General features: G+C 35.8%; 1 long non-coding RNA gene across 1 annotated transcript; it reads left to right on the top strand.

Annotated features, from left to right (window-relative positions):
• Positions 1–9,590: 9,590 nt before the first annotated feature.
• Positions 9,591–13,281, top strand: LOC104113634 (uncharacterized). The gene is made up of 4 exons (XR_690250.4): positions 9,591–11,401; positions 11,494–11,808; positions 11,933–12,487; positions 12,566–13,281. It is a non-coding gene; the product is annotated as an uncharacterized lncRNA (long non-coding RNA).
• Positions 13,282–14,292: the final 1,011 nt, after the last annotated feature.

Raw genomic sequence — 14,292 nt, 5'->3', positions numbered from 1 at the left:
TCTAATCTCGAAGTAGTAGAGACGAGATGGCTGACATTGACACTCACTGCGGGTCAATAATAATAATTAAAATAAAACTAGAATATATAATTCAGCATGGTTCACAGAATATAACAATAATTTATTTAACCAGCAGAAATAATTAAATTCCTTCAAATGCAACAATTCTCACTATATTAACTAAATTCCTTCAATTCTAATAAATTTCCAGTTTATTAATTAATCTCATTTACAGGAATAACAATAATTCCTTAGCTAACAGGGATAATAATCCTTAAATTCCAAAGATTTTCAAATTTATCAATTAGCTTCACAAGCTACAATAAACTATCAAAGTATCGTGTAATTATTATTATTAAGCACGATTTCTGCCGAGGTCGTTCGGCCCGATCCAGAATATTGTGTACACTGCCGAGGGACGTGCGGCACGATCCATAGATGCATCTATCCTGCCGAGGCATTCGGCCCGATCCACAAGAAAGGAGGACATTTTCTTATGTACCTCCGGAATAAGAGTATTTATTGTAAAATTTATTCGAGAGGATAACAATTTATTTCAACAATTAATTAATCTAAACAAAAATTAAGCATATGAAAATTTCATATTTTTCTACCTTTTATAACAATTCACAATATATACATCAAATATTTTAATTAATAAAGAATATAATTTACACAAGTAATTCATGCTTTGAGTCCTAAACTACCCGGACTTTAGCATTAATAGTAGCTACGCACGGACTATCGTCACCTCGTGCGTACGTAGCCCCCACAATTAGCAATAATTATTTAATTTAATCACCTATGGGGTAAATTTCCCCCTCACAAGATTAGACAAGAGACTTACCTCAATTTCTCCAATTTAATCTACTAGAAGGCCCTTTCCTCGATTATCCAACTTTGATTGGCTCGAATCTAACCATAAATAATTCGATACAATCACTAAAATTTATAGGAATCAATTCTATAAGAAATACTATTTTTTTAATAAAAAGCCCGAAATTAATTAAAATTCATTCGTGGGTCCCATATCTCGGAATCCGGCGAAATTTATGAAATCCGACAACCCATTCAATTACGAGTCCAACCATACCAGCTTCACTCAAATCCGACTCCGAATCGATACCGAAATCTCAAAAATTCGTTTCTATGAGATTTCTAAAAAATTCTAAATTTCAATCTCAAAACACTAATTAAATGGTGAAAACAATGATATATTTGTGTATATAGACCAAATCCGAGTTGGAATCACTTACCCCAAATGTCTTTCCTTGAAAATCTGTCAAAAGTCGCATCTGCTCAAGCTCAAGTTTGTCAAAAATGGCAAATGGGTCGAATGCCTCTGTTTTTATAACTTACAGATCTGTCCAGTCTGATCAGGGAGCTCGATCATGGGAGTTCGATCTCGGGAGCTCGATCTTGGAAGCTCGATCATGGGGGCTCGATCTTGGGAGCTCGATCATGGGGGATCGATCTTGGGAGCTCAATCTTGGGAGCTCGATTATGGGCCTCGATTTTGGGCCTCGATCTTGGGCTCGATCACAAGCCAGAATTTCCAGCAGAAGAGAAAAATTGCAGCAGCTGTTTAAGTCCAATTTTTGATCCGTTAACCATCCAAAACTCACCCCGAGACCCTCGGGACCTCAACCAAATATACCAACAAGTCCTAAAACATCATACGAACTTAGTCAAACCTCTAAATCACATCAAACAACGCTAAAACCACGAATCATACCCCAATTCAAGCTTAATGAAACTAAGAATTTTTAACTTCTACATTCGATGTCGGAACCTATCAAATCAAGTCCGATTGACCTCAAATTTTGCACACAAGTTATAAAAGACATAACGGAACTATGAAAATTTTCAGAACTGGATTCCGACCCCGATATCAAAAAGTCAACTCCCCGGTCAAACTTACAAACTTTAAATTCCTATTTTAGCCATTTCAAGCCTAATTTCACTACGGACTTTCAAATAAAATTTCAATCATGCTCCTAAGTCCAAAATCAACATACAGAGCTGTTGGAATCATCAAAATTCTATTCCGAGGTCGTTTCCATATAATTCAACATCCGGTCACTATTTGAACTTAAACTTATAATTTTTATCAAAATTCTATATCTCGGGCTAGGGACCCCGGAATTTGATTTCGGACATACGCCCAAGTCCCAAATTACGATACGGACCTACCGAAACTGTCGAAATACTGATCCAAGTCCGTTTGCTCAAAATGTCGACCAAAGTCAACTCCGTTGAGTTTTAAAGCTCTAATTCACATTTTAATCTATTTTTCACATAAAAACTTTTCAAAAAATTTTACGGACTGTGCATGCAAGTCGAGGAATGATAAATAGTACTTTTTGAGTTCTTAGAATATATAATTAATTATTAAATTTAAACATGATATTTTGGGTCATCACAGGTTCGTTTTGGATAAAGAAATATGATTGTTAAAAGTTTTTCCGTGGTTCAGTCCATTGTTCAGGTTGCCTAGTCTTGTTTCTTTGTAAATATGTTAGAATTAGTACATATATTCATATATATTAAATCGTTGTATCTTAAAATTTTACAATGAATTGGCTGCATAAAATAGTAGGTTGCCCATTTTTCTTCTACTTCTTCTTTTATTCTTTTAAGTAAAGATGCATGTCTAATGTTTTCATTAGTCTCGTTACAGATTCTTAGATAATTAATTCATGCATTTGTTTGAAAGTTCATGTATTAGTGTTAAAATGATATTCGAATTAGCTATTTCAAGGAATAAATAATTGGAGTGGTAAACAATATTTATAAGGTAGCGAGATGAATCATGAAATAATTTAAGACTCGTTGCCATAAGTAATAATAATAAAATTATACAAATAAATGTCTCGAATCTGAAAGAGAGAAAACAAATGAAATACTCTAAAACACTAGAAAAACTTTAGATGTACTTTAAATATTATCCCATGTATTCATACCCGAACCTTGGATTGATATGCTTAAATAATAAAAGGATCATGTGCGCATTCCGCGTCTCGATGCCTTTAAATTTAAAATAATTATGTTATAACCATGTGTATATTCCATACCTTGGTTTAACATTTAATTTCAAAGAAGTACCTTATGTGCGTACCGCATCTTGGTGAACACAATAAAATTTAAAATATATATGTGTGCATATCGCATCTTGGTCCAAATAATTAAAAAATATTAATAATTAATTAAGCGGTAATAAATAAGCCATAATCAATAAAATACAAGAATAGCTAAAAATTAATTTAAGTCTTACATTAGTCAATAAAGTGACCGTGCTAGAACCACGGGACTCGTGGGGTGCCTTACACCTTCCCCTCGATCAACAGAATTCCTTACTTAGTTTTCTGTTTTCGTAGACCATAAATTAGGAGTCAAATCTTCCTTTTGATAAGGGATTCAATAAAAGGTGACTTGGAACACCAAAACTCAATCCCAAGTGGCGACTCTAAATAATAAATAATCCCTTTTCAAAACGTCACTTTAATTAGAAAAACTCTTCTAACTCAACCTCGTAATAGGGTTGCATGGGAAAAAAGAGGTGTGAGAGTCACAGACGTTGAAGAAATTTGACGCAGTGTGGGTTATCATGGATACACTGACCAAGTCTGCACACTTCATTCCGGTTGAGACTACCTATTCTTCATAGCAGCTAGCTCAAATCTATATTCGTGAGATTGTTCGTCTTCATGGTGTGCCGGTGTCCATTATCTTCGATCAAGGCACGCAGTTTACATCGCATTTCCTGAGAGTTGTGCAACGTGAGTTAGGTACGCGGGTTGAGTTGAGTACAGTATTTCACCCCAGACGGACGGACAGTCTGAGCGCACCATTCAGATCTTGGAGGATATGATATGCGCCTGTGTTATAGATTTTAGGGGTTCATGGGATCAGTTCTTACCGCTTACAAAGCTTGCCTATAACAATAGTTACCAATCGAGTATTCAGATGGCTCCTTATGAGGCCTTATATGGAAGGCATTTTCGTTCTCCAGTTGGTTGGTTTGATATGGGAGAGGCTAGGTTGTTGGGTACTGATTTAGTTCGGGATGCTTTGGTGAAAGTCAAGTTGATTCAGGATAGGCTTCGTACAACACAGTCTGGGAAGAAAAGTTATGCTGATAGGAAGGTTCCTAATGTTGCATATATAGTGGGTGAGAAGGTTTTGCTCAGAGTCTCACCGATGAAGGGCGTGATGAGATTCGAGAAGAAGGTAAAGTTAAGCCCTTGGTATATTGGTCCTTTTGAACAGTTGGAGAGGTGGCCTACAAATTGGCCTTGCCACCTAGTCTATCGGGTGTTCACCCAGTGTTTTATGTTTCTATGCTCCGAAAGTATTATGGTGACCCGTCACATGTCTTGGACTTCAGCACGGTTCAGTTAGATGGGGATTTGACTTATGATGTGGAGCCGGTAGCCATTTTGGATCGGAATGTTTGAAAGTTGAGATCAAAGAATATAGCATCAGTGAAGGTCCAATGGAGAGGTCAGCCAGTTGAAGAGGCTACTTGGGAGACCGGGTGGGAGATACGGATCAGATATCCACACCTATTTGAGACTCCAAATATAATTCTAGACCCGTTCGAGTATGAACGTTTGTTTAAGAGGGGGAGAATGTAATGACCCGGCCAATCATTTTGTGTATTGTAGCCTCGTTCCCCTATTTATTGCTTCATCTATGCTCGTTTGTGGTTATGTGACTTGCCAGGGTGGTTGTTTGGTTTCGGGGAAAGTTCGGAGTAAATTGGGACACTTAGTCCCAAGGTTAGAAGCTTAAGCTAAAAGAGTTGGCCGGAGTTTGACTTTTGTGTACACGACTCCGGAATGAAGTTTTGATGGTTCCATTAGCTTCGTAGGGTGATTTTGGACTTAGACGTATATTTGGATATTGATTTGGAGGTTCGTAGGTTGGTTTGAGGCTTTTTGGCGAAAGTTAGAAAGTTGAAGGTTTGGAAGGTTGAGAGGTTTGACCGAGAGTTGATTTTGTTGATACCGGTTCAGATTTTAGTTCTGGAAGTTAGAATAGGTCTTTTGTGTCATTTGGGATTAATGTTCAAAATTTGAGGTCATTCGGAATTAATTTTAAATGGTTCGACATCGGTTTTAAAAGTTGAAAGTTCTTTAGTTCATTAGGCTTGAATTGATGTGTGATTCATGAATTTGATGTTGTTTGATGTGATTTGAGGCTTTGAATAAATTCGTATCGTACTTTAGGACATGTTGGTATGTTCAAATAGGATCCTGGGGGTCCCGGGTATTATTTGGATCAAGTTCGGCTTCATTTTGGACTTGATAGGAATGTTGAACTTGTGCATCTGGTTTCCTTATTCGCGTTCGCGTAGAAAGGATCGTGAACGCGTAGATTTTTTTGGTGACTGGTGGAAATTGTGCATCGCGTTCGCGAGTGGAAGGACGCGTTCGTGAAGGTTGAGATAGGTTGTTCAACGTGAACGCAGCAAGGTGACGCGGTCGCGTAGAAGGGAGGTAAGACCCAGGGGTGGCAGGTGTTTGCCCTTCACGGTAGCGAGACCAGTACCGCGATCACGTAGCTGTAGCATGTTGAACATCGCGTTCACGACTAAGCTTTCGTATTCGCATAAGAGGTTTTGGAAGCTGGTGTGATTTTTACTTCACGAACGCGAGGCATCTTCTGCGTTTGCGAAGAGGAATGACTAGGTAGACTCTTTTAAATCCCATTTCGAGGGTTAGAGTTATTATATCACATTTGGAGGAAGAGAGATCGGTTTTTGGGCGATTGTTTAGGGGATTTTCAAGATTTGGATCGGGGTAAGTGTTTTTGACTCAGATTTGTTATTATTTCATAATTTCATCTTTGCTTTTAGCGTGTAATTAGTGAATTAAAGTGAAGAAATGAGAGATTTTTGTAAAAACTTCCTAAAGTGAAAATTGCGGATTTGAAGATCGAATCGAGGTCAGAATTAAATGAAATTGGTATGGTTGAACTTGTTATTATATAGGTGTTTGGGATTTATGAGTTTGACCGAATATTGGGGTGTAGGCCCGAGGTTTACCTTTTGATTTTGATAAAGATCGAAACTTTATTGTTTGAAGTTGTTTCCTACGGCATTATTTGTTGATATTGAGTTGTTTGCGATTAGATCTGAGTTGTTTGGAGGCTGATACGCGTGAGAAGGGCTTGTTGGAGTATTAATTTACGCGTTTTAAAGTAAGTAACACATCTAAACTTGGATTTGAGAGTATTTAACCCTGAGAACTACGTTATATGAAAGATATTGGGGTGACGTACGTGCAAGGTGACGGGCGTGTGCGCGTGCACTGGTGTGTTCATAGTTTGGGAGGCCTTTAGGCTATTACCGGGCTTGTTTGATATCATATCTTTTTATGTCCATATTTTCCTACTTGTTTAATCATTTTAATTATGATTCATATTAGATATTATATCCAGGCTAAGTGTTATTGTTTAAGACTTGATAGGGCTATTCTTACTATCTCAGAGCTATATTCTTTATTTGTACACATGTTCTTAGTCATGATGCTATATCCGTGTATGATATCTCTATCTCAGTACTTATTATTTGATTACTCACATGCTATTGATCTGTCTTATATGTAACACTGTTAAACTGAGCATTTTGAGATGTATTTATCTGAGACATGAACGGTAAATGACTGAGTTTGGGCCATAGATCCAGTTTGGCATTGATTTTGAGGTGACGCGCACGCCAAACCCATATTGGGATAAGTGTTATTGTTTTGGGGCGATGCGTGCACCGGTCCTCACTATTGGGCTAAATGATTGTAATTAGCGTTTGGGAAGGATCTGCCCCTCCGGAGTCTGACATGTGGCGCATGCACAGTATTTTTGCATACATGCTTGATGATGGGCAGTCATGTCAGGCACCCGTACAGTGCTACGTGTGAGTATTGATGGATCCACAATGATATTGTTGATTTACATGTATACTTGACATGTAGGCATAGAGGTGTACCTCCCACATGCTAACTGTTAAATGAAGTGCTTTATCCGTGTTGGGTTTTAACTGTTATACTTGAAAGTATGTTTAAATTTCTGAAATGTGAATAAGTTGAATATGATATCATTGAGCTACTTGTTTTTACAGTTTATCCTTTATATTCTGAACTGTTACCGGTTATTGATATTGACATTTGGCTATTGTTCTGAGCTCGTCACTACTTTCAGGCCAAGGTTCATGTTATTACTTATTGAGTATATGGGGCGATTTTACTCATACTACACTCTGCACTTCGTGTGTAGATCCAGGTACATCCGGTCGAGGGGATTTCTAGACTTGAGTTATTGCCAGCCTTTGGGAGACTACGAGGTAGCTACTGTGTCGTCTGCAGTCCTTGAAGTTATCTTTTAGTTATTTATATCTTTATTGTTCTATTGTTCAGACAGTTAGATTAGAGGATTTTACTTGTATCTTGTTATTCGATAGTGCTCGTGTACTCGTTGACACCAGATTTTAGGGATGGTTGTAGCAGTTGTATGGTTATATTCTCAGATATTTCATGTTATTATTCTGTTGTTGAGTTCTTGGACCATGTTTATTCGATTTTATTGTTATTATGTGACCGTTGGCTTGCCTAATGGGTTGGGGTTAGGTGCTATCATGACCAAGGAGTTTGGGTCGTGGCATTCGCCCCTACCTACACTATAGTTGCAACTTGCACTACGCCTAATGTGCCTATTGTTCCCTTGACCTTTAGAGGGGTAATTTCACGAATAGTTATCTAATTTTTTATGATACTTAGGCGAAGTTGAATGAATTTTTTTGTAACAAAAAATAGTTGCCCACACACACACCTCGTGATATTTAGGTAAAGTTGAATGATTTTTTTGTTAGAAAAAATAATTTAGTAACTTTAGTGCAACATAATTAAAACTTTCCCGTTCGATTTTGTTCTTCCTTTTTCTCTAACCTTCATCCTCTTCCCCTTAAGTCTCGTAGGCGAATATTCCGGTGCGTGCACTATAATGAACGCGCGCACTTGTAGTTAAAGCTTTGGATACTAAATGCTACTCGATAAAACTGGAGTACTTACTATGTAAAAAATTTGGATGCACATCTTAGATTATTTATGTTGCTGCCCATTTGGTAGATCAGCTTGTTGCGTTAACCTGCCAATTTGGAGCTCCTTTTCAAATTAGTGATAAAAAAGTGGTGAAGAAATTAAACTCCTTAGACTCTATATGGTATGAAATTTGGAAGTTTGTATGAATCTAACCTTCTATGTATAACCAAATCTGATCTTTTTTATAGTCAAGATAAAGAAAAAACATAAGTGAAAATCCGGAAGCAAAAATCTTTTGATACTCTTCTGATGGAATGACATAGAAGTTAGATTGACCCCTCGTGCTAGAAGAATATCACAGTTTGATGGACCCTTGGATTTTATGGGAAAAGACCCTAGTAGGGATCTACAAAGAAAACCGATAAATCGCACCAAGTCGATAATCCGAGTCAAATCGAGAAAAAAAAAACCGATTGTAGTTTGGTTTGATTTGGTTTGGTATTGAGAAAAAAATCCGACTATAATTGGTTTGGTTTGGTTTTAACTAAACAAAAGTCAAACCGGAACCAAACCAACCCGATAGTATATTTATACAATTTTAAAAATATTTATTGTAATGTAATCTAGATATATTTTTTAAACTTTTTCACGTTTTTATCTTTTAACATATTATTTCAAGTTTGAACTTAACATTCTTGAATGGTAAATAAATTTTATAGCTCATAAAGGTAGTAACTCAAACAAAGTTCAAATCAATACTACTGCTAACATCAATTCAACACTAGGAATGATGATAATGTTGGATATCTATTTTTTAATTTTATATTAGTTTATAATGAAAATGCATAACTTAGTTTATCTTTTTCTTTAGAAACTGTTTGAAAGCCACCTAGGATTTAGATTTGGGTGTAATTACACAGTTTGGCATGTTTGTCTAGCCAAGAAATTACTTCAGCATAGAATTAGGTGTAATTGGAAAGTTGTAATTACATTCTCCAATTTTCAAGGGGAATGTGAGAATTGATGGTAATTACACTATGTAATTACAATGTTACTTTTTAATTTCTTTCCTTTTTGTCTTTATTTTAATTTATTTTTTATAACTTTATTCCCCATTATTTTAGTTTCTTTTTTACTTTTAAAAAATATTTTTCTTTTATTTCTCTACCTTTACTTCTTGTGATTCCATGTAATTGCTCGTATATTTTATTTCCTATTTGTTTTATTTTCTTCATTTAGCTTAACTGCATTATTATTCTAATTTTTAAAATTACGCATCCTAATATTATAAACGGGAAAGGTTCAAAATATCCATGAACTACGGGTTTTGGATTAAAAATACACTTCTTTCACCTATTTGATTAAAAAGAACACAACGTTTTTTGCGTGTATTAAAATTGCCCTTCAGCTTAAGAGCTGATATGAGTCTTCTAGTGAGTTACGTGACACACTATTATTAGTCCACCTGGATTAAACTTAAACCATCTTATAATCGGACCCATAATATAATACCCGAACCAAAAGGCTAATACCCGAATACTTATTAAACCAAAACCCACCCGAATTCCTCATTCTTCTTCGTGCAGCTAGGGCTCCAAAGTTCCTCCCTTTTTTATTCCTCTTCTTTCTTTCTTCATCTTCAATATTCCCTCTTCTTTCTCATGCTAGATTCTCGGATTAAAGTACGTATTTATAATTTTTGGTGTGTAAAGTTTTAGGGTTTTGAAATTTTTGGTAACTGTAAAATATATATTTTTTTTGTTTGACTTTTATCTAATAAAAAATAGAATCTCTGAGTGCTTTTAGGCTTCTTTTTTTTTATAGTTTATTGTATGTAAAATATATAAAAATTATGGTGGTGGGATTTTTATTTCAATAAATTATCGTCTTTTGTTTATCTTATGCCATTGATTCTTGTATATATTAATGCTTTGAATATAACTTAACGTGCTCTCTTTTTTGTGTTTGATGTCGCATGTGGTATTTGAAGAATGGTTGAAAAAATAGATTTGATTTGTAATTATGGGGGTCAGTGGGTAAGGAAACCACAACTAGTGTATAGTAAAAAACTTATTCACGTGTGGAGAAGTTACTAAACAATTTTTTTGTCTTACATTGATATTTGTAAAGAATTCAAGAGTGAGAAGTTTGGGTTGATTGAGGTGAAGCAACTTTTAGTGATTGAACCATCTGGTAGATATTATGTGGTCGTAGGGGAAGAAGGTGTTAGAGCTCTCCATAGTTTACTTTCAGATCAGTTCTATATTTTGAACTTATTTGCGGTAGACAAATATGAAGAAGATATCGTGTCTTTTCGAACATTATTCACTTCCATGAGTCTTATAATTTTAATGTAGAACTTGGAGAAGATTGTGATAGTAGTGAGGAGCGTGTAGATAATAATTCATTGTCTAGTGAAGAAGATGATAGAGAAGAAAGGTTGGAAGAGGAGCGTGTAGATAATAATTCATTGTCTAGTGAAGAAGATGATAGAGAAGAAAGGTTGGAAGTATTCAAAAAGCAAAGGAGACTTGGTATCACTGAAAAGCTTGAAGAGTACAAGGTCTTAGAGAAAGGTATGTCCTTTAAAGACCTACCCGAAGCTAAACAAGTTGTTGGTTTGTATGTTGTTTCAAATAAAAAGGGATTATAGGTATAAAAAAAAATGATACAGGTAGAGTTACATATGGTTGTGATGAGGGTTGTCCATTTTATTGTCATATTTCCAAGGATGGGAATGATCAAGATTTTAAGATCAAGACTTTAAATTTAAAACACGATTGTGATGATGCATATGAAAATAAAAGAGCATCAACTGATACTTTAGCACAATACTTTAGAAGAAAAATTCAGAACAATACTAAGTATAAGATAAAAGAAATGAAGGACGAGTTGGAGACACAATTTAAACTTAATGTGAGTAAGTCAAAGCTGAAAAGGTTAAAAGGCTTGCTTTGGAGAAATTGGAGGGTAGTTACTTGGATGATTACAATAGGTTGGAGGGATATGCACAAGAATTGAGAAGGATCAATCCTAGTTTTGACATGGTGATTAATATAAACAAAGATGCTTTGGCAGAAGGTAAGAGGAGATTTTTAATGATGTATGTGTGCTTCCAAGCTTTAAAATGTGGCTGGAGAGAAGGTTTGAGACCTTTGATGGATGGTACATTTCTGAAAGGAAAATGCATGGGACAATTGTTAGTGGTTGTCGGCCAAGATTCAGTCAAGCATGTTTACCCACTTGCTTGGGCAGTGGTTGATAAAGAAACAAGTAGAACATGGACTTAGTTTATGGAGTTGCTGAAACAGTCTTTGGACTTGAAGGATGGTGATTGAGTAACTTTTATGTTAGATATGCAAAAGGTAGCTTAATTCCAATTTAATTTTTTTACTGTTATTTTTGTTTTCTTTTTATTGTTAAATTAGTTTTTTTAACTGTAATTTCTGTTTTACAGAGCTTGTTGGATGCTGTCAGTAAAGTTTGTCCACATGCCAATCACAGATTTTGTGTGAGACATGTTGAATCTAATTGGAGCGAAATTTGGAATGGTGATGAAATGAAAAAGTTTCTATGGTGGTGTGCTTGGAGTACATATGAAGAAGAATTCAAGGATCAATTGAAGAAGTTGGGTGAAGTCTCAAAGGAAGCTGCTAAGAGGTTATTATGTTATCCACCAACAAACTGGTGTAGAGCATATTTTGACACCCTATGTAAAAATATGATGATGGACAACAACTTCACAAAATCCTTTAACTCATGAATTCTAAAAGTAAGGCAGCAAACCAATATTAAGATGCTTGAAAATATTAGAGTAAAAGTATCTAAATATTAGTGTTAATTCAACTATATTCTAGTGAAAGTGATCTAATTTTTGCTTTTGTTGTGCTTTGAAGGTTATGAATATTTTAAGGGATCATGAAGCATAAGCTATGGGTTGGAAAGGTGATATTAGTCCACATGCCATGCAGATTTACAGTGATTACAGGAGGATAACTTTAGAATGCAAGGTTGAATTTAATGGGGAGAGGGGCTATAAAGTCGCTGATGGTGGAGATAGTCACACAATGAGTATAGAGCTAAAGAGGTGTACTTGCAGGGCATGGGACTTGTATGGAATCCCATGTCCTCATGCAATAAAAGTACTCATGCACAAAACAATTAACCCCCTACTGAAATTCATTGGTGGTATTCTAAGGAGGCTTACATGTTGGTTTATAAACACAAGCTTCAACTTGTTATGGGGAAGAGGTTCTAGAAAGTGGAGCCACAACATGCCATGGCACCACCACCTTTATCTAAGATGGTTGGTAGGCCAAAGGTGAAGAGAACAAGAGAAAAGAGTGAGGGTAGTAATAGGTCAAAGGCTATGGTCAGCTTCAAGGAGAGGACTTAGAATGAGTTGTGGTTGTTGTAGTGCACCAGACCACAATATAAGGAGATGTCCACTGGTAATATGATTTTCTACATACCTTTATTCAACTCTCTACTTATTCTTAATTAATAACTTAATATTTTAACTTATACAGGTCGAAGACAAGAATAAGACTAACTTCCATGAAGAACAAAACTCCCAATCAGTAGAAGATGTCCACATGACAGTACCTCAAGATACTCAACAATCAGAATTTATTTTCATTCCAGTTCCTGATTTGAATTTGTAACGACTCAACTGGTCGTTTTGAGATCTAGCGCATCGTTCAGCGGTTTGAGGCCCTGAGTAGCTTCACTTCAGGTATTATGACTTGTACGTGTGGTCGGAATTGAATTTCGGGAAGTTCGGAGTTGATTTGGAAAGAAAATTCTAATTTCGGAAGCCTTAAAGTTGGAAAAATTGACTAAGGTTTGACTTTTGAGTAAAGACCTCAGATCTCCCTCGGCAGTGTACACATAGGTTCGTATGATGATTTCGGACTTGGGCGTATATTCGGGTTGAGTATCGGGTCACCCGCTCGATCTCCCTCGGCAGTGTACACATTATTCTGGATCCGGCCGAACGACCTCGGCATAATCGTGCGTTATATCGCTGGTAGTCCGAAACATTCACAAGATTATTTTTCTGCTGATGCTCGGCATATTATATGGATTCTTTATTCATCGATATTGGCACTTGATATTTTCTGAGTCGTTAAGGTAGAATATAAGATTGAGAAATTCATACTTAGAAGTAAATATTTGGAAGATTATGTAACTTACAAATTTACCTCATTATCGTTATGCACTTCATATCTGTTATGAGTTATTATATTATTTTATTAGACCTCTAGTAAGTGTCGATGTCGATCTCTCGTCACTACTTCTCCGGAGTTAGGCTAGATATTTATTGGGTACGCGTTGATTTAATGGAGACTAGAGAGAGAGAGAGAGAGTGAGAGAGAAGACAAAATGGGTCTAAAGGTTTTGGGTAATAAGGTCTAAAAGATTTTTAGCGGACAAAAAAATGAGGGAAAACAAAAATATAGTGGTAAAAATTAGAAGCTTGGCGCTCTTTTGATTTTAATGTACTAGATCCCCCAAATTATAATTAATTGCGTCGGATAGAGAAAGTCCCACAATTTGATACAATTTGCGGAAGTTACCGGCGACCGCCGCTAATTAACTGCCGCAATTTGAACCTTTTTTTGTAGTGTGTCTTTCATTTACATACCAGTCTATATCATTACAAGCAGAAAAATAGCAGAAAAATCTGCATTTTAATAACAACATAAGACTACCAAAAACTCCAGTATTACATAACAGATTTGTACTGCATTTAAAAACCAAAATAACTTCAAAATTATACTAGATAATGATGCATTATATAGCTTTATTCCTAACATCAAACTTACTAGACTACATCATCATAGCTGCTACAAAGCCAAACAAAATAGCCCAAAACACTAAAAGAAAAAATCTTGAATTTATTCGTTTTAGTCTCCAACTTAAATGATTTCAGCAAATCTGCCGAGTTAATATCCTCAATTTCAGCAACCTATCTTCTTTAAATTATTCTTTTCCTGACGAACAAATAACAAATTAAAATACAAAGGATAAATGGAAGAAAGAAGAGGGAATATTGAAGAGGAAGAAAAAAAGAAGAGGAATAAAAAGGCACGAATTTTGGAGCCCTATGTCACGTCCTTAGTCTTGAACTAAGCACACGTGCGATACTTGAAAACTTGCTCACGATCTTGCATAACTCGCTCACGATCTTGCAATGTCAAGTCATCCTTACTACACTAAAGATCGCTAAGTAATGTTAGAACACAAGAGAATT

The sequence above is a fragment of the Nicotiana tomentosiformis genome, chromosome 7, assembly GCF_000390325.3.
Source record: "Nicotiana tomentosiformis chromosome 7, ASM39032v3, whole genome shotgun sequence".
Classification (NCBI taxonomy): Eukaryota; Viridiplantae; Streptophyta; class Magnoliopsida; order Solanales; family Solanaceae; genus Nicotiana; species Nicotiana tomentosiformis.
The sequence above is the reverse complement of the archived record's forward strand: the minus strand, read 5'-3'. Positions and strand labels throughout refer to the sequence as shown.